The sequence below is a fragment of the Bubalus bubalis genome, chromosome 8 (genome assembly GCF_019923935.1).
Source record: "Bubalus bubalis isolate 160015118507 breed Murrah chromosome 8, NDDB_SH_1, whole genome shotgun sequence".
Classification (NCBI taxonomy): Eukaryota; Metazoa; Chordata; class Mammalia; order Artiodactyla; family Bovidae; genus Bubalus; species Bubalus bubalis.
In genome coordinates, this window is record NC_059164.1 from 70,143,946 (window position 1) to 70,171,185 (window position 27,240).

At 42.3% G+C, this 27,240-nt stretch overlaps 1 long non-coding RNA gene across 1 annotated transcript in view; it reads right to left on the reverse strand.

Annotated features, from left to right (window-relative positions):
• Nucleotides 1–23,728: 23,728 nt before the first annotated feature.
• LOC123334759 overlaps nt 23,729–27,240 on the reverse strand; it is a 53,850-nt gene continuing 50,338 nt past the window's right edge. The window contains exon 4 of the long non-coding RNA XR_006552869.2: nt 23,729–24,786. This is a non-coding gene — a long non-coding RNA (uncharacterized LOC123334759). The remainder of the gene's footprint in view (nt 24,787–27,240) is intronic.

Below are 27,240 nucleotides of genomic sequence, written 5' to 3' on the forward strand. Positions count from 1 at the left end.
GTCTTGGAGGCCAGAAGTCCAAAACCAAGGTGTCAGCAGAGCTGTTTTTTCTGAAGGCTATGAGGGAGAATTGGTTCCATGCATCTCCCCTGGCTTCTGGTGCTTTGCCTGAAATCTTTGGTGTGCCTTGGTTTGTGTCAGGGTAAGTTCAGGCTTCACATGGCACTTCCCCTGTGTCTTTGTCTCTGGGTCCAAGTCTCCCCTTTTTATAAAGACATAGTCATATTGGATTAGGGGTCACCCTCATGGCCTCATTTTAACTTGATCCACTGCAAAGACCCTAACTCCAAACAAGATCACATTCATAGAGACTAGGGATTAGGATTTCAGCATTTTTTGAAGGGATGCAATTCAATCCATAACACCAGGCAGCCCTGGTCAAAGAATTACTTCACTTTTCCACTTCATTATTGCAGACTGAGTTACCTAAAAATTAACTTGACAGTATTGCTTCTGTGGGCTTCCCTGGTGGCTCAGATGGTAAAAATCCTCCTGCAGTGCAGGAGACCCAGGTTTGATCCCTGGGTCAGGAAGATCCCTGGAGAAGGGAATGGTACCCTACTCCAATATTCTAGCCTGGAGAATCCCATGGACAGAGGAGCCTGGTGGGCTACAGTCCATGGGGCAAAAGAGTCAGACACAGCCTAGCCACTAACTTTATCACTTTTATTTCTTGGGAATTACTCACATAGAAAAAAAGCCCCTCTCATTTTCTGGATGTTTGCAATCTACAGTCCTTTTCTTTATAAAGCTCAAAACCTACTGTTCCAATCTAGGACTCAGAATTATATATTTCCAATAGTTTTCAGTCGCCTTACCTTCAACCCACTTAAGAGAATCAAGAACTTGAATTTGGAAACTATTCCTGGTTTAATGTTTGGTGACTTCCTTAAAAATTGAAAAGTTTAATATTTAATTCAATTCAACCAGCCTTTGCAATAAAATTCTCTGGGAATTTGAGGACAAACTCCATGATTTTTTTTACCTGGGTGCTGTTGAAAGGAAGAGGCCAGAATGGCTGGTCCCTCCTAACCTAAACATTCTCACTGTCACAGGTGGAAAAAGTAGAGGACTGGGTATGGAACTCCGCTTTTAAGCAAGCAGCTGCATTTTTAGGGAAGCAGTAACAAAATTAAGTGAATTTATTTAGAGGGCCCAGAAATCCCCATAAGCCAAACCCCAACTCCACATGAATGTTCTTTTTCTTGTCCTGCTACTTAAGGTCTGTTTCCAAGGATTCAAGAGTCCAGAATGGAACTGCCTTCCCTTAATCTCCTCTTTATTTCCCACCCTTCCAACCTCCCAAATAAATGAAGAAATAATAGAAAAATACCCAGAATCACTCCCTGTAAGAAAAAAAATCTAAGAGATCATGGATCAAGTGAGTGTGTGAGGGTTTTGACTTTTTAAAAAATAATCTCCCAGAATACAGCACTTACAGACTCCTTTGAACACTATTAAGTCACCCATCATCATTCTCTTTCCAAAGCTAAATAATCTCAGTTTCTTTAACCTTTTCTCCCTGGTCCTATTTTATAACCTTCTGATAGTGTCTGTGTTGCTCTCCTAGACCCTGTCTGAGTTCCTTTTCAATTTTAGAGTAAAAAACTGGATTCTGTCATCAAATCAGTGCTGAACCCATGTGAAAGATGCTATAAAGAGTAAAAACACTGTTGTAGCCTGAGACATGTGGGCAGGGGCAGGGAGGGAGGGCACATGGATGGGGGACAAGGAGAGTAGAGGATTATAAATTCTTAAAAATAAAATGTGTGCTATAAATGCCAAAGAGCACTAGTGCTAATTAAACAGACTTTCCCCCCAGAAACATCAGTGTGTGATATAAGACACAGGAAATGTGGAGGCTGACAACATCCTTGTTAGGAACGGCCTCGTGTCAGCAGGGTTTGGGCAGCTTACCAGGAGGATGTCAGCAGCACAACCAGTTAGCTCACAGGCCTCTACTTACAACATAATCATTTCTACTTCATGACAACTGTTGGGCTATTCACTGCATGAGATTTGTCCCTCTTGTCGAAGGCTTTCCAACAAGCCATTTAGAAACAAGTCACAGTGTGGACGTGGCCGCACCAACGTGTCCTGCCACAGACTCCTTTGGCCTCCATCACAACCCTAAATTACATTTAACTGAACCAAAGCTCTGTACAGCCTTCTACTGCTGCTCCCGGGAGCTCACAGCTTCCCAGGCTCACCTTTCCTTGAGCACCTGAGCCTCATGAAGACCCTTTTCCTGTATAGCCAATAGGACAAACCACGTATGCTCCTTACTACTCACTCTCTTCACTGTTCCCAGTGTATCTCCTTCCTCATCTATTTCCCAAAGTTGCTAGTTGTATTCTAATTTCCTCCATCCTCAACACAAAAGGTGAGAGTTGGACCATAAAGAAGGCTGAATGCCAAAGAATTGATGCTTTCGAAGTGTGGTGCTGGAGAAGACTCTTGAGAGTCCCTTGAACTGCAAGAAGATCCAACCAGTCAATCCTAAAGGAAATCAACCCTGAATACTCATTGGAAGGACTGATGCTGAAGCTGAAGCTCCAATACTTTGGCCACCTGATGCAAAGAGCCAACTCATTGGAAAAGACCCTGATGCTGGATGCTGGGAAAGATTGAGGTTAGGAGGAGAAGGAAGTGACAGAGGATGAGATGGTTGGATGGCTATGAGTTTGAGCAAACTCAGGGAGATAGTGAAGGACAGGGAAGCCTGGCATGCTGCAGTTCATAGGGTCACAAAGAGGTGGACATGACTTAGGGATTGAAAAACAAAAACAACACAAAGACATGCACATGAAATCTAGAAAACTGGTCCAGATGAACCTATTTGCAAAGCAGGAATAGAGACACAGACTTAGAGAACAGAGTTATGTACACGAGGTGGGGAGGTGGGAAGGAGGGGGTTGGATGAATTTAGAGAATAGGATTGATAAATATATACACTTGCTATTTAATTGCTAAGTCGTGTTTGCAACCCCATGGACTGTAGCCCACAAGGCTCCTCTGTCCATGGGATTTCCCAGGCAAGTATACTGGAATGGGTCACCATTTCTTTCTCCAAGGGATTCCCCAACCCAGGATTGAAAACGCATCTCTTGCATTGGCAGGCAGATTCTTTATTGCTGAGTCACTGGGGAATGTGTAAAACAGATAGCTAGTGGGAAGCTACTGTATAGCATAGGGAACCTGGCTCAGTGCTCTGTGATGACCTAGAGGGGTGGGATGTGGTGGAGTGGGGAGGTGGTAGAAGGGAGGCTCAAGAGGGAGGAGATATATGTATACATATAGCTGATTCTTTTTGTTGTATAGTAGAAACACAACATTGTAAAGCAATTATACTCCAATAAAAAAAATTATGCGGCCAAAAAAAAAAAGACTTCATGGTAAGAATGTCATCTTCCAGTCTAGTCTTTATTTATATTGCCTCTAATTTATTCTTCATATTTCTCCCTCCCCCCTCACCCTCCATGCCCACACTCTCCACCCATCTTACACACACCCATACACATCTCTTCATAAAACCATTTAGTTCCTGATTTAGGCCTCAGATAAACAAATTGATCTTGTTTATTCTACAATTCATTCACATCTCTTCCCTTGAGTGTCCAAGATGTATTTGTAATTGTAATCTAGACCAAGGTATAGATTATCCAAGCACCTGCACACCCCTCCCTCCAGGCTCTCAAATTCAGGGGCCTCAGCGAATTGAAGGGGCATATGTAATCTTGGGTAATAACAAAAAATTTCATGGAAATCCCCAGGTGTTACAGGGAGCATAAACTAAAATGTATCAAGTAGAGCAACAAACACAGGATTTACTGGGAGAATAAAGGTTATGGGAGAACCTCCACTTATTTTTCATGATACAAACAATTCTATTGACTTTAACTTTTCAAGCTGAGACCTTCCTGCATCATTCGGTATTTGATGAAGATGAAATGTAACAGGGTCACATGTCATGTCATTTATAATAACTTAGTATTATGGTTGGTTGGGAAATAAGACCAGGCATATGAGGCTCACGAATTTGCTTGCTGTAAATTTCCAGCACCTGTTTATGATACAGCTTTACTGAGAAAACAGCTCCAACAACTTTATAGAGTGTGGCTCATGAATGTTATTAACCATTTATAGTGCATGTTACAAATTTTAAAAGGTTTTCAACTTTACAGACAATCTATAGGTTTATGAATTGAAAGCCACTGAAATAAATCATCCTTGGTAATGAAAGGGAAAAAGGGACATGATATAATTTCTATTTGTCAAGACATAATGATGTCACCATCCATTTATACTCTGCATTTAAAGGTTGAAGCTATTCAACAAATCTCTCCCCAGCCAAATACATCAGGTGCCTTAATGGAGGCCACAGCAGAGGTTCCACATATCACCCACCAATTAGAACAGGAGGTAAAACTTGTTTTTTCCTAGCTGAGCAATTCATTTGAACAATAACTTTTAATGTAGTGAATAATAGCAAAACCTCAAAAATGTAATCACTTATAGATGATCTCTCTGAGTAGTTTGTAGATTAAACACATTTGCTTCTGGAGGTGCTATTTGTATCCCAAACACTGCTTTGATTTATTGATTCCATTAATCAATAACTCAGTTAATAATTAAAAAGACAGAATATGGGGCTGTTGGCCAAGATTTACCTTAACAACATGTACCTATATACACAGCTGCCAGGAACAGTTGAAGGGGTTGTTCACTGCTCAAAGAGGCCAACCTGAGGGCCAGTATGGGTTGAAATATAGTCTTCAATCCAGAGAACAATCCTCTTGCCCTGACATTGGCTATATTTGTCAAGGGAATGGGGCACATGGTGTCATACAGACTATTGACATCCTTTGTACTTAGGGAATATTGGATATAGGATAGTCTTAGAAAAAACTGTCTTAATTCTGCCTTTATGGCAGCCCACCTGCTAGGGAGTACCATGTACGTTGTCACTAAGTCATGTCCAACTATGCAACCCCATGGACTGTAGCCCAGCAGGCTCCTCTGTCCATGGGATTTCCTAGGGAAGAATAATGGAGTGGGTTGTCATTTCCTTCTCCAGGGGATCTTCTTGACTCAGGAATTGAATCTGCATCTCCTGCATTGGCAGGCAGATTCTTTACCACCGAGCCACCTGGGAAGCCATAGGGCATACCAGGCAACACTAATTCCTCACCCAAGACTCAGTGCTGGTTGAGTGTAAACTGAACGTGCCAAAGAGCTCAGTGAAAGTCCTGGCCTCATTTAAATTCTGTTTGGTGGTTGAGAACACCATCTCTCAGAACTCTTACAGGAGATTCGTTCTGATTGGGAAAATGTTTTGAGAAGTTCTTGGAACAAAAGTGGAGCTTAAGAACATAAAGTTTCAGAGAAAGGGGGGTGTTGCTCTCGATAGTAGAAAGGATAACTAGAGCATGGGCTGTACAAGAGAGGAAAGGCTTCAAAAGGAAAAGGGGGAAAGATTAGAGAAGAGAGAAAGGAGCACCACAGCCCATGCCTCCTGTTGTGCAATGTCACCCCTTCCTATAAACACCTTCCAGTCACCAGTAAGGTCTACAAAATTCATAAGATTCTTGGTACAGTTGGTTGCTTGCAAAAAAAATAATAATTAAAATAATTAAGTGATTCAATTCTGCTTCCAGGTCAAAATAGGCACATCAAGTGAGGCTGCAGGGACCAGAAAGACCCTATGTGTGTGACTTTGACTCCTTCCAACTGTGAAATCTGGGGCCTGGAGACAATCTCTCTTAGCACAGGAGGAGCTTCTCCATTCCAGGATTCCAACTACACTCTCTTTTACTAAGTGATAAAGAAAGATGTTTGTAACAAGTACTTCAGTGCTACGCATACATCATCTCATTTAATCTTCAGGTGGAAGATGGAATTATTCATTCCATTCTGCAGCTCAAGAAACTGAGACTTATACATGGTTATAATATCTGCTCAGAGTGACAAAGTCCATGAGGAGTGGAGCTGGGACTGACATCTCAGAGTTCAGTTCAGTTGCTCAGTCGTGACTGACTCTTTGCAACCCCATGGACTGCAGCATGCCAGGCTTCCCTGTCCATCACCAACTCCTAGAGCTTGCTCAAACTCATGTCCATCGAGTAGGTGATGCCATCCAACCATCTCATTCTCTGTTGTCCCCTTCTCCTACCACCTTCAATCTTTCCCAGCATCAAGTTCTTCTCTAATGAATCAGTTCTTACGGGCTTTTCTTTCAATGAGCAAGTGTTTTTTAATTTCATAGCTGCAGTCACCATCTGCAGTGATTTTGGAGCCCAAGAAAATAAAGTCTCTCACTGTTTCCATTGTTTCTCCATCTATTTGCCATGAAGTGATGGGACCAGATACCATGATCTTAGTTTTTTGAATGCTGAGTTTTAAGCCAGCTTTTTCACTCTCCTGTTTCATCTTCAACAGGAGGCTCTTTAGTTCCTCTTTGCTTTCTGCCATTAAGGTGGTATCATCTGCATATCTGAGGTTATTGACATTTCTCCCAGCAATCTTGGTGCCAGTTTGTGCTTCATAGAGCAAAACATTTCACATGATGTACTCTGCATATAAGTTATATAAGCAGGGTGACAATATACAGCCTTGATGTACTCCTTCCCCAATTTGGAATCAGTCTGTTCCATGTCCACTTTTAACTGTTTCTTCTTGACCTGCAAACAGATTTCTTAGGAGGCAGGTCAGGTGGTCTGGTATTCCCATCTCTTTAAGAATTTCCCATAGTTTGTTGTGATCCACACAGTCAAAGGCTTTGGCATAGTCAATAAAGCAGAAGTTTTTCTGGAATTCTCTTGCTTTTTCTATGATCCAACGGATGTTGATAATTTTGTCTCTTTTGGACTGATATCTAACACTTTCAGAATCCAGAGGCTCTATTCTTTTTTCAGTAGTGGTAAAATCCACATAACATTAAATTCACCATTTTAACCATTTTAAAGTCTACAATTCAGTGGCATTTAGTGTATTCATAATGTTGTGCAACCAGTATCACTATCTAGAGAACATTTTCATCAACCCCCACACACAAATCCTCAATGCTTAAGCAGCCACCTCCACTCTCCTCCCCCTCCCCCTCCCTCCAACCACCCAGAAATCATTAATCAGCTTCTGTCTCTCTGGGTTTGCAGAGGCTCTATTCTTATCTGCTATATTGTACCCAGCACCCTGGTGAAATATGGAAGAGGCTTTAGGGTGCTCACTACAGCTCCCAACCAAGTCACGGAGATAAAGAGCTACAGCTGGACAACAGAAGCATTGGGATGTATCGAGAGGGGAAGAGGTTGTCCTGGTAGTTTTACTTGTAAAACTACATTTTCAATGCCTGGGTCTTTGAGTTAAGATACAGGTTAAAGATGTGAGGGAAGCTGAAAGTTGAAAGCTTAAGTTATAGAAAAGGATGAAAAGATTCCAAGCATCCAGCTTGGTAAATCATGGAGGTGAAGAAAGGGGAGTCATCGTTAAGTGAACAGAAACACACATGGAAAGGCTTTTGAGGAGAGAGAGTCCCTCCTCGTTATGGGAAATGATTCATGAAAGTGAGTGCTTTTAACAGTCACAATCTTTTTTTTTTTTTATTTTCAAAATATTATTTTGTTCTCATACTGTACTGCTGTCTTAACAGCCAGGAATCACTGCACTCCTGGCTGCAGGAGGTACAGACTATGTGCTGTTACTAGGGGAGCAGGAGGAAGGGCACTAGGCACTCGGTGATCAAACAGCTAAACAGAACAAGACGAGAAGGAGCTAGTGCCAGGGCTTTGGATGCTTCAAAATGCACAAACCTCCGGAATTTTTAAAGTAATAAGTAAGTCTCTATTTCCTAGGTTCATGGATGGTCTTTGGGGTGGTCGATCCCACTTGGACCACTATTTGGGGTATTCTGAGAAAGGAATTACTCTATGTAAGCGTATGTGAAGTTGAAATATAAAACAGCTGTCTGATCCCTGGCCCAGGTGAAAGGTCTCCTAAGCTTTTTTGATTCCCCAAGAATCTGTCCCCTTGTTACTTTGCCAGGTTCTACTCTCCATTTAACACAAGCTTCAATCTTACAACACAGGCTTTCAATTTTTCTGGAAGAATACAACTCTCTTATTCCCCCATCACAGACAAATCTCTGGGTCCCATTTTTCTTTGATCCCTTCATCTGTAGCTACCTGCACCCAAAGTGAAAGTGAAAATGTTAGTCACTCAGTCATGTCCCACTCTTTGGACTGTAGCCTGTCAGGATCATCTGTCCACGGAATTCTCCAGGAAAGAATCCTAGAGTGGGTTGCCATTCTCTTCTCCAGGGGATCTTCCCAAGGGATTGAATCCAGGTTTGCTGCATTGCAAGCAGATTCTTTACCATCTGAGCTACCAGGGAAACCTCACTTTCCTCCCTGCACCTACCTGCTGCAAATTAGCCTAAGCAAGCAGTTTTCACCTAGGAGTCCGGGAAAGGAATACTGTGCCCAATAGGATGTTTGAAGTTCAGGGAAAGAAAAGAAAAGGTAGCGTCTTCTCTGTCATGATTTGGGACTCATTTTTGTCTCCACATGGCCGGAAAGTGGACTGTGTGCCCTTCCTCCTGTCCACTCCTGGCACTTAGGCAATGCCTCGCAGGGAAGACCTGAATGCCCAACCACCTTCATTCTGTGAGTGACCTGAGCCTTCCACAGAGTGACCGTGGTCTGTTTCCCTTTGCTCCACCAGCTCTCTGCCATACTTGCTTCAAGGTGCAGCTCTCAGCTACTTGCAGCTTAATCTGGGTCCCGGGAATTTTTCTCCTTCCTGTATTTCTTTAGCACATTTATAATCTATGCCACAAAATCTAGCATGCATGCATGCTAAGTCACTTCAGTCATGTCAAACTCTTTGCAACTATATGGACTACAGCCCGCCAGACTTCTCTGTCCATAGGATTCCCCCGGCAAGAACACTGGAGTGGGTTACCATGCCCTTCTCCAGGGGATCTTCCCAACCCAGGGATTGAACTCACACCTCTTATGTCTCCTGCACTGGCAGGCAGGTTCTTTACCACTAATGCCAACTGGGAAGCCCTATAAAATCTAGCATTTGAATCTAATTTAGAGCATGGTTCTCAATCCTTAATTTTAGCTCATATTTCTGCAGGTAACAGTGGCTCCTCATCGGAACTGCTTTTGAGGTGAGAAGGTGTAGGCTGAACTCCTGCCTCTGCCCATCATTGTGTGACCTTGGAGAAATCCTATAACTTCTCTTTGAAGAATAGGGATAACAACACTTGCTCCCTCATTTATTGATAAGCATCTAAAGATTTATGAGATTTATTTATGAGATCAGGTGTGTGAAATTATGTTGTAAAGCACACATGAACAATATATTGTCTAAATCTCAAGAGTCCGGGTCTTGTGTCTTCCAATTAGGTTGTGATTTCCTTACCAATCATCATCATTCAACTTTAAAAAATAATACAATATCTTTTTCTAAATTAATAAATTAATTTTAAGCCAAAATATTTATTTCCAGTCTCCTTTTACTGTAAAGGGCTTCCCTGCATTTAAATGCTAACTTGAGCATGCCAAACAATTTGGTGCAGGCAATTCTTTTTAGCTTCCTGTGTCTTATTATCCTTATGCTAAGAACAAAATCCCATCTTCTGCACAATACTATAGGCAGAAGAAAATATACCCAATATGGAATTTGTGAATTGAGAGAGGCATTGAGATGAGTGTACCCATTACGGGGTTAAAGCAGGCTCAAGGCTACAAAACAACCAACAGTGAAAAGAATATTACAAAAAAGATAGTTTATATTTGCTAAAGAGAACAAACTTTTGGAGCCTTCTAGAAGTGCTTTTTAATATACAATTTATATGCTAATTGTAAATCATTTGAATATATTAGCTAAAGCAGGTTCCCTAAGGACCTACTGTTGGTACAATTTGTCCTTAAAAAACAAAGAGAGAGTTCAATACTTGAAAAGCCCATATCTCCGCAATGGTCTCAACAGCCTACCTAGTATGCCCCCAGTGCTCTACAATTTCCTTCCTTGTTCTATCATCTTCGGCCACGCTGGCTTCCTCACTGTGCCTCACAAGAGCCATCTGGGGGTCTTGACACTGGCTGTTCTCTCCAGGTAGAGTGCTCTGCTCAGGACTCCCATGACTAACTACTTCCCTCCCTTCAAGCCTTTGCTCAGACATTCCATCCTCAGACAGGATACTCTGACCACACTACAGAAGTTGAATTTGCAGTCCTCCTTTTTGTATGCTGTTATTCTGCTCTATTTTTTCCATAGCACTGATCACCTGTTAAGACAATAGATAACACACTTCCTTCTTGAATATATCACCTCTCTTTCCCGGGTAGAATGTAAGCTTCACAGGCAGGAATTTTTGTTTATTACTGTATCCCAAGCACCTAGAATGGGGCTTCCGAGGTGGCACTCTAATAAAGAATCCACCTGCCAATGCAAGAGATATGGGTTTGATCCCTCAGTTGGGAAGAGCCCTTGCAGAAGGAAATGGCTACCCGTTCCAGTATTCTTGCCTGGAGAATTCCATGGACAGAGGAGCCTGGCAGGTTACAGTCCAGGGGGTCACAAAGAGTCAGAACAACAGAGCACAAGTACCTAGAACAGTGCCCGGGATGTAGACACTCAGTACACTGTTTTGAATGAAAGAATACTAAAGGTGCTTGGTGTTTGTAACGTGGGATTTGACATCAAAGATTTACCTGGAAAGAGAGATTTCCAAGGAGACTTCAGAGATCCTCTGGTGAAAAAATGAAAAACAGTAGAGCAGAAAAACAATGGAATAGAGAACATGAAAAACAGTAATGAGAAAGAGGAAATAGAAGCGGAATGAGGAAGGAAGGGGAGACCATGGGTACCCTTTTCCTCATGGAACCAAATTTTTCACACAATATACAGTTTGCTTTTAATTTATTGTTTGTTTATTTTGCTCTCCTTTAGGCTGGTCAGCAAGGAACTGAGAGTAGAGCTGAAACAATCTAAAGGTTTCTCAGTGGCCTGTGAATTCCTGGAGGTCAGGGCAATTTGAACAGCAGCCCTAAAAGATCTCAGCAATAAGATAGTTGGGGAGGATAAATTGCTTCACTCTCCCCATTCCAGAGGAGGTCACCCTCATCCCAAAACAGAGAAGAATAGGCGGAAGGAAGAATTGACCAGGTCTCTAAATGAGCCATAGTATTCATGGTAAACATCTTTCCTTTGAAAGTGAAAGTCGCTCAGTCATGTACGGATCTTTGCGAGTCCATGGACTAGTCCATGGAATCCTCCAGGCCAGAATAGTGGAGTGGGTAAACTTTCCCTTCTCCAGGGGATTTTCCCAACCAGGGATCAAACCCAGATCTCCCACATTGCAGGTGGATTCTTTACCAGTTGAGCCACAGGGCTTCACGATATGCAGTGGAAGTAAAGAGTCTCAACCACTGGACCACCAGGGAAGTCCTCAGGCTTCTCAACATGAACTGGATTTCATAGGGCTTCCAGAGAGAGTATGTGTGTGATAGAAGGAGGGAAGGTGGGGAGACGGGCATTGGGCTTAATCTGCCATTCTCTTTTATAATCCATTCTAAACAGAATTGGATATTCATCCAAGTCTTTATCTGGACACTCATGGGCCTTGAGTAAACCAGGAAGTGATGTTTTCTATTAATAACAATCCATAGTTCAGAATGCCCATGCCAACATTTAGCCTTTAACTTGATACTTTGTTCTAAAATTTAAGCATGACTTTGGACAAAAATGAAGGACTTAGGTTCCCTTACTCCAGATTGTATAGGATTCCTTCCTGGTTGCAAGGGCATTTGTTAACTTATTTTTCTTTAGAACCATAACCTATTTCCTAAAGTGTCCTAATACATTTCCCAGATTCAGAAAGGAAGAGAGGAAGGAGGGAAGAAAGAGGAGAAGAATATCACTTATTTTCTTCCCCTGAAATATCATCCTCCCTTTGTCAGTTTCCTTTGTGGATATGAAGCCACCTCTGCAGTGCCCTGACCTTGGCCACACCCGAAAGCAGAAGCTTCATAAAGGAATAACACACTTGATGGAATCAGGTAGGAAGAATATATCAGTCATATTTCTCAAATGAGAACTTAGCGCGATTCAGACTCAGCCTCCACTTAGCTATGCGTAGGTCAAGAACAATCCCCAATGGTTGGGATCTGAGACTGATATTTTCTTTAATAAAACACAGCAATGGTTAAATCATGATGATGTATGACAGAAATCAAACCAATATTGTAAACCAATCATCAAACAATTAAAAATTAAGAAATTAAAAAACACAGCAAGAGACATGTTGGTTCCCCATTTCTTGCTGTTCCCCAATCTCATGCACTCCTAATAAAACAGGCTTAATCCTGTTACACAGTATGGAAGCAGGTTTTCAAAAAGAAATTGGATTTCTATTGATTGCCAGCCGATGGAATTCTTACTGCACACATGGGTCTGTGAGATGCTGCTTATGCTACTGCTGTGGGCAATATGCTGGGCAACTATGTTTTTTCAAGAGACAGCCACACATAGTAATATAATGCTTGAGGTTTTTATCTTTTCCTATTAGGCAGGAGTCATTTCAACAGGCTCTCCTTCAAAAGAGAACATGACAAGCTATATGACTATGTGTCCTGTACTGTTATGAGCCCCCAGTCACAGTGACTAGAGTTTCGTTAAGCACAGACCTCCCTATAGATTAGAACATATATCTTAAGCACCAATGTTAAAGTTAATGCAAAAGTTCAGAGGTGCAAAATAATTTAAATGTGCCCAAGTAGTAGCAATAACATCTCTAAAATCTCACCAGTGAATTATGGATATGTGGAATATTAAAAATGCAAAGCTAACTCAATTTGCATTTGCAATGCCCCCTAGCTATTACGGGGAGGAGGAAATTGCTTTCTGCTGAATTCAAGGGCACACTACTTAGTGCTGTATTTAAGTCAAGGAAGAAAATCATTCATTTTTATTCTACCACTTAACTTGTGCTTATGTAATCTGTCTGGCACTGGAGTCAGTTGTCTGATATTATTTTCAATCACAGAAAGAGAATATATAATTCAATCATTACACCTTGATTTTCACTTGCTTGGCGATCTTCTGGAGTCTTATTACCACCAGTAAATGCCAGTCTGTCATCATTCAGTGTTCAACTCCAGGTCCATTTCTGACAGACAGCACCAGCCATGAGCATTATTATTTTTATTTTTGAGGAGGGGAATGAAGTAAGGATAAGGTTACATTTCCCCAATCAGCTGGGCAGATACTGCTGCTAAGCTGCTAAGTCACTTCAGTCGTGTCCGACTCTGTGCGACCCCATAGACGGCAGCCCACCAGGCTCCCCCGTCCCTGGGATTCTCCAGGCAAGAACACTGGAGTGGGTTGCCATTTCCTTCTCCATGGGCAGATACTGCATTTCTTCATTTCCTCATTTCTTCAGTGAGGCTCCCCACCCATAACCCATCATTTGTCATCCATAAGCCACCTCTCCCCACCAGGGAATCCTCAAAGGTAGGGTAGACACGCAAATCAGTAGCTAATATATTGCAAAGCAGGAGGCTGCTTTCAACTTTGTGTCTTCTCTCACCTTGTTCTTCCTGCTTTCCAACTAGTCTTTCCTTCAGCTGCTCCTTTTCATTTTCCCTACACAGTGGCATTGCCTGCTGCTGTTCTTTCAACATAGGGATGGACTAAGAGCAACTCTCCAGGCAGAAGAGGAAACAGTGACATTTCTTAAGATGGAAGCTCAATTAAAAAACAAAAACAAAAACAACTAGGTGAAGGGCCAGGGTCTGTTAAAGGGGAATTATTTGATTCACAAATAATGTGGGGGTTCCCTGATTACAGTGAAAATGAGAGACAACACATTTTGGTGGCTGAGGTTGGACGATAAATCCCAGTTAAGAGAACACTTGGTGTTGGTCCATTACCCACTGATCTTTGTGATTGTGTTTGATGATCATATCGGGCGTTAAGTTGCTTTGTTTCTCTTTCCTCCACATTTCTTTGTATCTATTGCCTTATCATGAGTCACTGCTTTTTTTAAAAAAACTTATGTTACTTAGATATAATATGACTGATAATAGTGGATTTTAAGGGCTTCCCTGGTAGCTCAGATGGTAAGGCATCTGCCTGCAAGGCAGGAGACCTGGGTTCAATCCCTGGGTTGGGAAGATCCCCTGGAGATGGAAATGGCAACTCACTCCAGTATTCTTGCCTGGAGAATTCTATGGACAGAGGAGCCTGGTGAGGTACAATCCATGGGATCACAAAGAGTCAGACACGACTGAGCGACTAACACTTTCACTTTCTACTAAAAAAAAAATGTGTATAAGCCACACACCCAGGAATTTTGACTCATTAGGTAGGTCTGAGTAGAAGGTCTAAGGATCTGCATTTTTAAAAAGAACCCCTCTCCAGACTGTGTGCTGCGCTAAGTCTCTTGAATCGTGTCCAACTCTGTTCAACCCTATGGACTATAGCCTACCAGGCTCCTCTGTCCATGGAATTTTCCAGGCAAGAATACTGGAGTGGGTTGCCATGCCCTCCTCCAAGGGATCTTCTTGACTCAGGGATTGAACCCGTGTCTCTTGCATTTGCCAGTGAGTTCTTTTCCAGTAGCACTCCCTGGGAAGCCCAGCCTACTCTTTATGAAACCGCCTTTGAAAAGCCTATAGAAAGAGGAAGATACTGTGTGTGGTGTAGTCTAAATCATCTCTCCACTCCTATCCCTTTCCTTCCCCTCCCCTTCTCCTTCCTCTTCCCCTTCTTTCCTCCTCCTCCTTCTCTTTCTCTCTCTCTCACTCAAACATACCTGCTTCAGTCCATGTGATGAACAGGTCAAGTTCATCTCTTTGTTACTGCCTAATAAAATCAACAATCTTTCTGGAAGATTGACATAATAGGCTAAAAACAAAGAAGCAGAAATTACTCTCAAACATCAAAAAGGCCCGGGGGATCTCCAGAGGGTGGCATAAGAGAAACTGAATTGGAAATTGAGTCTGGCTTCCTAAAGACAATTCCCCTATTTTTTTCTAACAAATGAAGCATCCCTGGATTTCGTACTTGGTAGCTCTAAACAGAGCACTCAGAAGGATGAATAATTGTACTGGGCATAGGAAGAAAGGGGTTATTCAAAAGACATGGAATGTCCTTACATATTTATAATGCATGTGAGCTGAAAACCAGGTGAGACGGACTAATTGAGGGCAAGAGGAGAAGGGGACGACAGAGGATGAGATGGCTGGATGGCATCACTGACTCGATGGACATGAGTCTGAGTGAACTCCGGGAGTTGGTGATAGACAGGGAGGCCTGGCGTGCTGCGATTCATGGTGTCGCAAAGAGTCGGACACGACTGAGCGACTGATCTGATCTGATCTGATAGACAACAAAAAGCCCATTCGGTCCTTGGAATTTCAAGCTCAGTCTCTGGTCAGATAATATTTTAAAAATCAGAATTCAGGCTATTGTTTTGAAAAATACATCAGATAGAAATGAGAGCAGGCAAATGAGAGATTTATAATACCCATGGTACACAGCTTGTAAATTGACTGCCTTTTTTATCTCTGTAGCAGGAGAAATGGGGAAATTCTGAAAACCCCAGAAGAAACAGGCAGGATGTCTAAGTTAAGAATGCAAGGGGGAGAGGACTCCCTATTAAAACAAAACACTGCCCCCTTTGCCCTGCACATATCATAACTTACCTGCTTTATTCATTCTAGCTGGGCTTCTCTAGGTGATTTATTAGTTGGTCTGAATTTAGCACAGAAGGAAAGACAACTAGAAAGTGGTTCCCCACAGTGTATTTCATGAATCTTACTTTCCTCTTAAAATTCACACATTGTGATTCCCTGTGTTATCATTGTCTTGTCCCAGACATAAGCAGCTTCCATTATAATTACGAGAGCCAAGTCTGGATGAAAGCTCCTTATCATTGATTTTAGCACAACTAAAACCAAATGAAATCTGTCCCTCCTTACCACAAATTTATCAAACAATAAGGGGCTTCATTAATTCAAAACTACAGAACCCTTTGAGCACACCTACTGCTTTCTTTTTTCCAGGTCTAATGTGCCTTTTGCAAAGCTGGAGGCTGGGGGCAACAATCTTTTTTTTTTTTTTAATTTTATTTTATTTTTACTCTTTACATAATTGTATTAGTTTTGCCAAACATCAAAATGAATCCGCCACAGGTATACATGTGTTCCCCATCCTGAACCCTCCTCCCTCCTCCCTCCCCACACCATCCCTCTGGGTCGTCCCAGTGCACCAGCCCCAAGCGTCCAGCATCGTGCATTGAACCTGGACTGGCAACTCGTTTCATACATGATATTTTACATGTTTCAATGCCATTCTCCCAAATCTTCCCACCCTCTCCCTCTCCCACAGAGTCCATAAGACTGTTCTATACATCAGTGTCTCTTTTGCTGTCTCGTACACAGGGTTATTGTTACCATCTTTCTAAATTCCATATATATGCGTTAGTATACTGTGTTGGTGTTTTTCTTTCTGGCTTACTTCACTCTGTATAATAGGCTCCAGTTTCATCCACCTCATTAGAACTGATTCAAATGTATTCTTTTTAATGGGGGCAACAATCTTAACTCTTCAGGTGAGAAAATATTCTCTCCTTACAGGAAGGACTCTGTCCCCATGGGTCTAACAACATACCAAAACCATAACAATACAACATCATGGTGTCCATACAATGGGAATTATATACATACAGTAATGGGACAGTCATGCCATCTCAAAGGAAAAGAAATGGTTTAGATCCATGATACAAGCTGGGATGATAAATCAGAATGCTGCTAAAGATAGGGCAGCATAATATGGAAGCTAGCCCAAGGGAAACCGTTAAAACATAGATAACACTGGGTTAAAGCTACAGAAAAATGAAAAGGGAAAAACCAAACTGTTTAAACATTAAACATTTGTTTAAATATTAAAGTAAAGTTAGGATGACAGCAAAATCGATATTAAATCAGGCCTGGAAGCTTTTATGACCTCAAACCCTGGGCTTCCTAACTGCTAGTGTCATAAATGATGTCACTTTTCAGCATAGTCGTGGCTGCCAGCAGGCAGGTCAGAAATGCCAGCTTTCATTTAAATTGTCCATTTGTGATGTAATTTAGCATTTACTCCCAGGGACAAATGTCACCGCTCTGGGCACCAGCCCCTGAAAGTGCTGCTGTAAGCAAATACTTCCCCTCCTAATTCCATTCTGCACCCAGGAGCATGGTTTCCAGAGGGGCCTGTGAGTTCTTCTGGGTTTGAACAAAGATTTGAGGACCATATAAATGAGTTAAGACTCTTTTCCAGTTGGTGAAGACAGATTTTGAGGAAACTCTCCTGGGATGAAATGAAAGGGAGCTGTGGAAAGCTGTACCTGCTATAGAACATTTCACGAGCAGGCTGGGATTGGAGGCCTGTGATGTGGACACATGGGGCTTCAACCAGGGGCAGCCTTGAGGTACCAGCTGCACAAGGGAACTTGCTGGAAAGATGGAGGGAGACTTCTTTTGTTCCCAACCTCAGCTCCTTGATTCTTAGTCCCATCTTCCTCCTCTCTCCAAGTACTTCCCCAGGCCCTGTTATGTTGACTTCTGCAGGCTAAGTTGCTTCAGTCGTGTCCAACTCTTTGCAACCTAGTAGGGTAGCCTGCCAGACTCCTCTGCCCAGGGAAATCTCCATGCAAGAATACTGGATTGGGTTGTCATTTCCTTCTCCAGGGAATCTTCCCAACCCAGGGATCAAACCATATTTCCTATGTCTCCTGCATTGTAGGCAGATTCTTTACTGCTAATGCCACTTGGGAAGGCCCTTGAAACGCAGAAGGACCTGCTAAAATGCTAACATGCTCTGGGAAGAGCATCATCAGCCTTTCCCAGGTCTGTCTTGTACAGGTGCTGGAGTCCCTTGAGGCAGGACTGTCTGCAGCAGGGGTAGCTGGCTCCAGTAAGTGAAGGTGGACCTGCTTTACATTCTTCACATACAGTTTCAACAGAACGTAACATGGGATTCTTCAGTTATGGTGGTCCAGTCACACCCTGGAGATGTGTCATTTAACTAAGTGAGCACTCATTAAGGTCCTACTAGGGTGTGAAGAAGGCTGAGTGCCGAAGAATTGATGCTTTTGAACTGTGGTGTTGGAGAAGACTCTTGAGAGTCCCTTGGACTGCAAGGAGATCCAACCAGTTCATTCTGAAGGAGATCAGCCCTGGGATTTCTTTGGAGGGAATGATGCTAAAGCTGAAACTCCAGTACTTTGGCCACCTCATGCGAAGAGTTGACTCATTGGAAAAGACTCTGATGCTGGGAGGGATTGGGGGCAGGAGGAGAAGGGGATGACAGAGGATGAGATGGCTGGATGGCATCACTGACTTGATGGACGTGAGTCTGAGTGAACTCTGGGAATTGGTGATGGACAGGGAGGCCTGGCGTGCTGCCATTCATGGGGTCGCAAAGAGTCAGACATGACTGAGTGACTGAACTGAACTGAACTGAGGGTGGAACAAAGGAAAGATAAAATTTGGAGCAAGTGAGTGAGTGAGTGTATTGTGTGCATGTATGAATGTTTGGAGATATGGTGAAAATGAGAGATTAGTTTGCTAGGATTCCATAATAAAATACCATGCACTGAGTGGCTTAAACAACAAAAATTTATTGTCTCATAGTTCTGGAAGCTGGAAGGCAGAGATCAAGGGGGCCGCAAGGCCATGCTCCCCCTGAAAACCCTGGAAGAATCTGTTCCAGGTCTCTCTCATAGTTTCTGAAAGTTCCTTGGCTGGTGATAGCATAACTTCAATTTTCATATGGCATTTTCCCTGTGTGTCTGTGTCCAAATTTCCCCTTTGGACAAGAAAACTAGCCATGTTGAATTAGAGGCCCACCCTACCCTAGTGTGACCTCATTGTAACTAATTACATGTGCAAAAATATCTCCAAAAAAAGTCACATTTTGAGGTACTGAGGGTTATGACTTAACATATGAATTTGAAGGGATACAATTCAACTTGTAACAGAGACAAGCAGGGGTAGAAATCAGGAAGCAACCAAGTAATGAAAACCATAGAGAATGACCTTGAGCCCTATGGGAGCAAGGACCTTGAGCCCTATGTGTGGTCAGTAAGCAGGGAAATCAAAGACTAGAACTTGTTCAGGAAGGAGCATTACTTGGAGCTGAATTCAACCCGGTCATTCTTAGCTGTTCCTGAGACAGCAGTGAATACTTGTTCTTCTCAAACAACATACTCATTTATTTTGTATTTGCATTTCTACTTGAAATGGAATGACATTCATTAAAATTTCTTAAAATTACAGGACCATGAGAAAGAGATCAGCGGTAAGAACTATTCCAAAAAGAAATCAGTGGTCAATTTACATTCTCCTACAGAGACAAAAGAAAGCACAATCAAAAAGTGGAACCAAGAGCCACACAAAACATGGCACATGGCACTGCCTATCAGTGGCACCTCACCCACTGCCTGCTTAGGACGGGAATCTGGAACTGCAGAATAAGCACAGAGAAAAACGCAAACTAAAGCAGTCCTAATCCACTAGAGTTGCAATTATGGAAGTTCAAAGTTACACTCAGAGATGATCCAGATTTCGACAAATGGCATAGAGTTGTTACACTATAAATTTTTTAATCACAAAAGTTACTTCAGCCCAAAATTCTAGAATTTTAATTTCGTTTTGCAGTTTTCATCTGCATGGTTTAGAATAGGACTCTCCCTCCCCAAAGCAGATATCCCTACACCTTTGGTCCACTATAAACATATGGACATGATCCTTCCTGTAAAAGAGATGTGTTCCAATAAATGTTGGTTATAATAAACACCTCTGTTTTCTGTCTGCTCCAGTTCTGTCAAATTTGTGCTCACAAACGGAGGTAGACAAGGAAATTATCCAAGAGAGACACAATTGTAATTAGAACAGCACAAACAAAGCACAGCATTGATTTTTATAGGTGGAAAACAATGTCTTCGATCCACGTCCTATGTAGCCATTTCCCTGGAGAGAATGTGCCGTTTTTATTTTCTCATCCAGAATATGAAGGCCTGCTGTTTTGCTCTGGGGGCAAGGGTGGGAGGATTGTTGCACAGGGGTTATGAGAAGGGGTAGCCTCCAAAGGCTTGTAAAAATATCAAAGTTTGAGGGTTTTTTTTTTTTTAAGTATATACTCCCTGACAGCTTCTAATACAACAAGGAAAGGCTCTTAGGTAAGCAAAAGATGATCTGCATGTAGGCTCAAAAGCAAGAGTGTTTATAGCCAGCTCTAAGAGCAGGTTGTGATGGCGACCTTCTATGTCACAACACAGGCAAACTCGAGCAGGTAACGCCTGTGAGATTTAATGTCTGCTCTGTGGAAATGTTTCTTTATGCAGGCACAAGGTTTAATCACTTTTGTCAGCATTTAATAGATCCTATTTTTACTTACACAGAGGTTGGAGCAAATAAGAAAATCTATTTAATCTAGAGTTTTAATACATCAGGCTCTGCCTTTGAGGAGAGTCACAGTGTCCTTTCCTATCCAGGTGTATAAATTTGACGTTACTTGACTTTAGTGTAATAACACCAAATTTCTATTTATTAGCTGGGTTATTTTCAGTTTTAAGTAACTGAAAACCCAATCAAATTCATTCAAAGAACAAAAAAGCTGCATTGGCCTGGTTAACTGCTAAGTCCAGAAAGGCAGAGTGGCTTCAGGCATGGTTTCCTTCAGGTGTGAATTTTTACTAAATTAAAGCCTTCCAGGTGAGCCTGAAGCACCCAGGACAGAAGTATCACCCCGGTGTGTGTGATCCCAGGGACAGTTTGGAAATGGAAGCTGTTGCCTAAACACTGGCCAAAGGTCTTTCTCTCTTTAGCTGGAGCAGCAGAGGAGTTGTTTTTTTTTTTTAAGTAGTACCTGATTTCAATGAACGAACACAGAGCAACTGCAGCAAGTTTGTCACCTTATCAAACCCCTGATGAGTCACTGAATCACTCAAAGACATGTATTTTCAGCAATGTAAGTTTTCTGTTTTCAAAGAACTTTAAAGACAGCATTTGATATAAAGAAGTAACACCCATCATGATAATACTGAACTTGCACAATTTGTTTTGGACTTAAAGTTGCCTGTGTGTGTGTGTGTGTGTGTGTGTTAGTCGCTCAATCATGTCCAACTCTTTGCCACTCCATGGACTGTAACTGCCAGGCTCCTCTGTCCATGGAATTCTCCAAGCAAGAATACTGGAGTGGGTAGCCATTACTTTCTCCAGGCGATCTTCCCAACCCAAGGATTGAACCCAGGTCTCTCACATTGCAGGCAGATTCTTTACCATCTGAACCAACAGTGAAGCCCTAAAGTTGCCCTTGGATTCCTCAAAAAAATCCACCTAACCCCCTTTCATTCAGAAGAACCTTGAGCCCTTCAGAAGGCTCCAGGTCACAGCTGTGCTCTATCTTCACTGCCCCGCAGACGGAACACGTCCCTGCTGACAACAGTGAACACTCAGTTTCATCTCAGCTGTGGCAAGGATGCTCCGATGGCCCACCCCCAAAGCCATGATGGCCTCTTCTGTTATCCTGTCCGTGAGGATGCTGGTTTCCCACATCAAAGTTCTCATGTGGTTCAGGCTGGAGGCTGAGTGTAGGTGGTGTCCAGGAAAGAAAACGGGACATGCAGCAGATGACTCTGCTATACAAGGCCATGAAGGAAAAGGATCAATGTCCCAGGAAGTCTGGTGGTCTCCTCATCTCCTTGATCCCCTAACTAAGAAGGACAGATGACAAGGAACCCTGTTCCCCCTTTGGCTGAAGGATGGGGCCTGGAGACTGCTGAACCAAAGATAAATTCCCTCTGTCCCCCAACCTCAGCCACCTTACAATCCCGATTGCCCAGCTGAGCCCAAAGAATTCCTCGTGGCTATAAAGTTCCTCGTAGCCCAGAAGCACTGGGTTTACAGTGAACCCTCATTAAAGTGTGCTCCTGCAGCCAGACTGTCAGTTTCAAAAGAAAACTCCTTTTAATTTTAACTAGAGCACTGGGCATCAGAAACAGTGGAGAAAGGGGATTCATTTATGAGTTTCTATGGCAGATTATGGGTTTTATTTGCTCCTTTACACCACTTTTCAGTCTGTCATTTTGGTAAGGTTAACCCCAGTGTAAAATGTTCCCGTAATTATGCTCGGAAACACTCCCAGCCTGCCGCATGCCAATAAATGCCTGGAATAACTGTCAGGCTAAATGAATCCCATTTGGACAAAATGATTATTGAAAGTTATTTTAGTTCCCTATTAAGCAGTTGTGGAACAGAGCTGTAATCAAAATGTTTATTTCAATTAGAATTATTATGGTCAATAAAAAGCTCAAGTAGAAAGTAAACTACACTTTATCAAATAAAGTAAAGGCCACAGCTAGTTAAACTTCTTGTTTCACATGGCCTCTATCCTGGAGTCTGACAAGAGGCACATTATCAGCCTTTTCCATAGTATATTAACAGCTATTATAGCCCAACCTCTATCTAGCAGATCCAGAGTCACTTGCTCTGGGTGGACAAAAACCCCAATTCTTTCTTGATGGTTACCATGGCTAGCAAGCGGGCATGAGCCCCTCTGACTCTGTAGCAACACAGAGCACCCCTCCCACTGAATGGCTGAAAAAAGCCACAGGGGTTATAACGCCAACAGGAGTATTTATTCATTACCCTGTCCCCAGGACTGGCTGTACACAAGCATTCTCCTTACTTTAGTACTAATTTCTTTTCTTGTGGATCCCAGCAAAATGCTTTTTCTTATTCGGTTAATGCAGTCATCCTCATCAGAAAGCAGCTTTTGGGGGTTTTCTGTTTGTTTGGGGAGAAATACAATAAAATACAATACAAAATACAATGAAAGATTGTATTTCTATCCTACGAGAATCTGCCCTTCAAGTGAAAGTGTGGGTTGTTGTTGCTGTTTAGTCCCTAGGTTGTATCCAACTCTTTTGCAACCCCATGGACTGTAGCCCTCCAGGCTCTTCTATCCATGGGATTTCCCAGGCAAGACTACTGGAGTGGATTGCCATTTTCTTCTCCAGGGGAATCTTCCCGACCCAGGGATTGAACCTGCATCTCCTGCATTAGCAGGAGGATTCTTTACTACTGAGCCATCAGGGAAGTCCCAAAATCTTGGGTACACACAGGCAAATTACTTTTTCCCCCTAAATCACAACAATTTCAGTCATAATCCTCTATGGCTAGAAGTACTGTGTTGTTCTGATAAATTCCAGTGCCCAGGCCATACCCAAAGTCAAGTTAGAAAATCTGAAATGGGACCCAGGCATCAAGGGTTTTTAAAGTTCTCCAGGACATTCCAATATTCAATTCATGGTGGGAATTCTACTCTAGGACAGTGGTTCTCAAAGTGTGGTCCCTGAACCAGCAGCATCAGCATCACTTTGAAAGTTGTTAGAACTGCAGATTCTCAGCTTCCATTTGTTAGTTACTTTATCAGAAACTGGTATGGGGCCAAACAATGTGCATTTTAACAAGCCTCCTGGTGAGTCTTGTTATCTCCTGATGCATGCTCAAGTCTGAGAACCATTTCTATAAGGGATCTTCTTTGAAGAGGAAAATAGAGCCAAAGATGTTTTATCACCTACTCACATATTAAGAGAAGCCAGCATTTACCCCTAATAGAACAGGAGCAAGATTAATAAACCAACAGTGTCCACTGATTGCCTGCCCGAATGTTAAGACAAAAGATATAAGAAGAGATGCTAAAAGCATCTCTTAATTCCCACCTAGACAAGGAAGAGAGTCTCAAAGAACCATCATCAGAAAAGCCAGGGTTGGTTGAATAATGAGGAGCCAATGAATTCACAATCTACAATCACAGTGTAAAAGGAAGTTCAAATGGACAGAATAATAGGTAAGCTGGCTCAAAAGCAAAGCCTTGACTCAGGTAAGCGTTTGTTTCACCCCTTCACTTATGTACAGCAGTTCTTCTGACTTCTCACTTCTAGCTTCCCAAGGTCCCCAGGATTCTCAGAGTACCTCAGAACAGACAAGGGAATTAATTCATGCTGAGATCTAAATGACCAACAATGACTTTGTGTTCTTACATTTCCTTGCTTTATTTGGATATTAAACAACATTCCTACAATATCGATACTTGGACACTCCTTGCATGCCAATTGCTGGTTTGCTGCTAAGTCGCTCACTGGTCTAAGCCTTTATAAATATATTAACTCACTGAACACGCATAACAATACTATAAGTACTAGTTTATACAATTTCACAGGTGAGGAAACTGAGGCAGAGATGTTAAGTAGTTGTCCCAAGGTCATGGCCTAGCCCCAGGCAGTCTGGCTTTAAAAGCTGAACCATTAGGCTAAACATCCTCTCAGAACAAGTGGGCTTTTCAGACATAGAACTCGTGGGCTGGAAGATGTGGGGGAAGAGCTCTGTAAGAGCTATTCTCTCACATTAGCTAATTGCCAATTCTATTTAAATATCAAGTCAGATTGGCCATACCTTTCCCACTTTAGTGGGTTGTTCTCGCCTTAGAAAATGTGTAGTGCCAGTCTTGTCTTCATAAACTTATCCTGTTCCAGCTATTTCCCTACATATTAGACTAATCGAGATAAAAATTCTGAACTAACTACTTTAGAAGGATTTGCTTTTCTTAGAAAATTATGATCCAGGTCTAGGGCTTCCAAGACCTAGTTCTTCAAACTCAGAAGCATCACAGAAGGAGCAGGCTGTGAAGCCCAACATCATCTCCTCTGAACAGAGCTGTCTTGGCCTGAGTGGAGGAACAGAATAAGGTTTGAATTTTTTACTCCTACTTTTCTCCCCTTAAGTCTTTGTTAGTCTTTTTTTCAGAGATGGCAGTGGCACCCCACTCCAGTACTCTTGCCTGGAAAACCCATGGACAGAGGAGCCTGGTAGGCTGCAGTCCATGGGGTCATGAAGAGTTGGACACGACTGAGTGACTTCACTTTCACTTTTCACTTTCATGCATTGGAGAAGGAAATGGCAACCCACTCCAGTGTTCTTGCCTGGAGAATCCCAGGGATGGGGGAGCCTGGTGGGCTGCCGTCTATGGGGTCACACAGAGTCGGACACCACTGAAGTGACTTAGCAGTAGCAGCAGCAGCAGTAGTCTTTTTTTCATGAAATAGTGTTGAATTTGACAGAGGCATCACGTTCTGGCTTATGGAAAATCTGTCAAAAAGAGACTACACAGTTCAATTTCACCCCATGTCTAAAGACCACGGAATCCAGTGGTTCATTGTTACCCCATAGAGTGCTTACTTAAGTATTGCACATCAGCATCTTCTTAACAAAAGACTTCTTGAACTGGCTGGGGATGAGCTGGGGAAGGGCTGGGGTGGCAGCTCTGAGTAATCTTCAATTTTTATCCCTTGACACTTTAATTAAGATAATTTAACAGCCTGTTAAGCACAATATGCAGAATTTCCCACTAGAAGCCAATGAGGAAAGAGTCTTGGGGAACAGAGAGATACGTGCGAGGATGGAGATCCAGGCAGCACAGAGCTGGAAGGAGTCAGGGTTATTTTTCAACCCAATGACTGTGACTTTCCCAAGGTCACACATTTAATTAGTGGACTCCCTGGATCCCACACTGTATGACATGCTGTGGGATGTTAAATGGGACTATTCAGGCATAGCAAATTGTGAGCACTTTTCTAGAAAATCTCAGCCTCTGACCTCAGAAATTCAGTCAGTTTAAGCAAAGCCTTGCAATGGGAGAAAGGCTGAAGGAAATATCGATGACATGACTCAACACCTTCTGACCTTGTTTCAGAGCGGGAAGGGGTTGCCGGCTGTAGTCAGAGAACTGCTGTCTCAGCTTGTCTCCTGGTTTTACTGTGTGGGCCGCACAGCAGCTGCCTGCATCATGAGTACTCTACAGACACATTAGGGCTCCCCAAGCCTCTACCTATGAGGCAGTTTAGAAAAGTACCTCCTACTCAGGCTTGTGCAATCAGAAGTAATACCTATGCAATGAAACATTTTAATCCAAAGACACTGTCAGCTCTGACATTCAGAAGTTCAATTCTTTGGCTAAAGTCAGAGAAGAAGAAATATTATATCTCTTATGTTGAATCTAAAAAGAAATGATACAAATGAACTTACAAAACAGAAAGAGACTCACAGACTTAGAGAACAAACTTATGGTTGCAGAGGGGTGGTAGGTGGAAGAGGATGGAGGGAAGGGATAGCCGGGGATTTGGGGATGGACATGTACACACCGCTATATTTAACATGGATAACCAACAAGGACCTACTGTATAGCTCATGGAACTCTGCTCAGTGTTACGTGGCAGCCTGGATAGGAGGGGAGTTTGGGAGAGAATAGATACACGTATATGTGTATGACTGAATCCCTTTGCTGTTCACCTGAAACTGTCAACAACATTGTTTGTTAGTCAGCTATATACCCCAATACAAAAAAAAAAAAAAAAAAAAAGACCTTAAAGAGCTTATTTTTAAATTCTACCTTTTGAAAATAAGAGTTTTCAGTCTGATAGATAATATGCCTTTGCCCTAAAAGTAGATGGCATTTACCCTATTCTCCAGAAATTATGCCATTAGTACTTTGATATGTGCTCAGCACTTATTAGGATTCATTCTGATTATTTATTTCCAGCTTAGTTGGCTAGATGCATACATTTATAAAATATAAAAATATACATGATGGATTTCAAATTCACTTTAAATAGACTGAGAACTTCACAATGCAAGCTCTTAGATTCTGGGTACCACTAACCCCTTTTTTCACATTTAGGAGTCAAGAAAAAAGAGAGTGGGCAGTTTCAGGGTAAGAGACTAAGTTAGGGAAAGTCAAGGATCAAGGTGAGCCAGGGCAGGCTAGCAGGGAAGGCAAGGGTCAGAAATTCTGGCTTAGTTTAAAAGGAAATGACCCACTGTTCAAAAAACTTTATGATAACTGGGCAAAAGTAAAAGAGAGGGAAGGGAGAAATGCATGTGTGTGTAAAAGCATGGAATTGCAGAAGTGCCTAGGGATCGCTGAGAAGCTCAATTAGATGGGGTCAATGTTTGGGGGTGGATGGTGGAAAGAGACAATAAGGATATGATGGGCAAATGGGCAAAGTCAGTTGAGACGAGATGGTGAGAGTCTTCCTCATCTTCACTGAAGTCTTCCCTGACTACACAGGCACTGAATCACACCTTCCTGGGAAACTTCTAACCTGTGTTACCCAAACCTTAA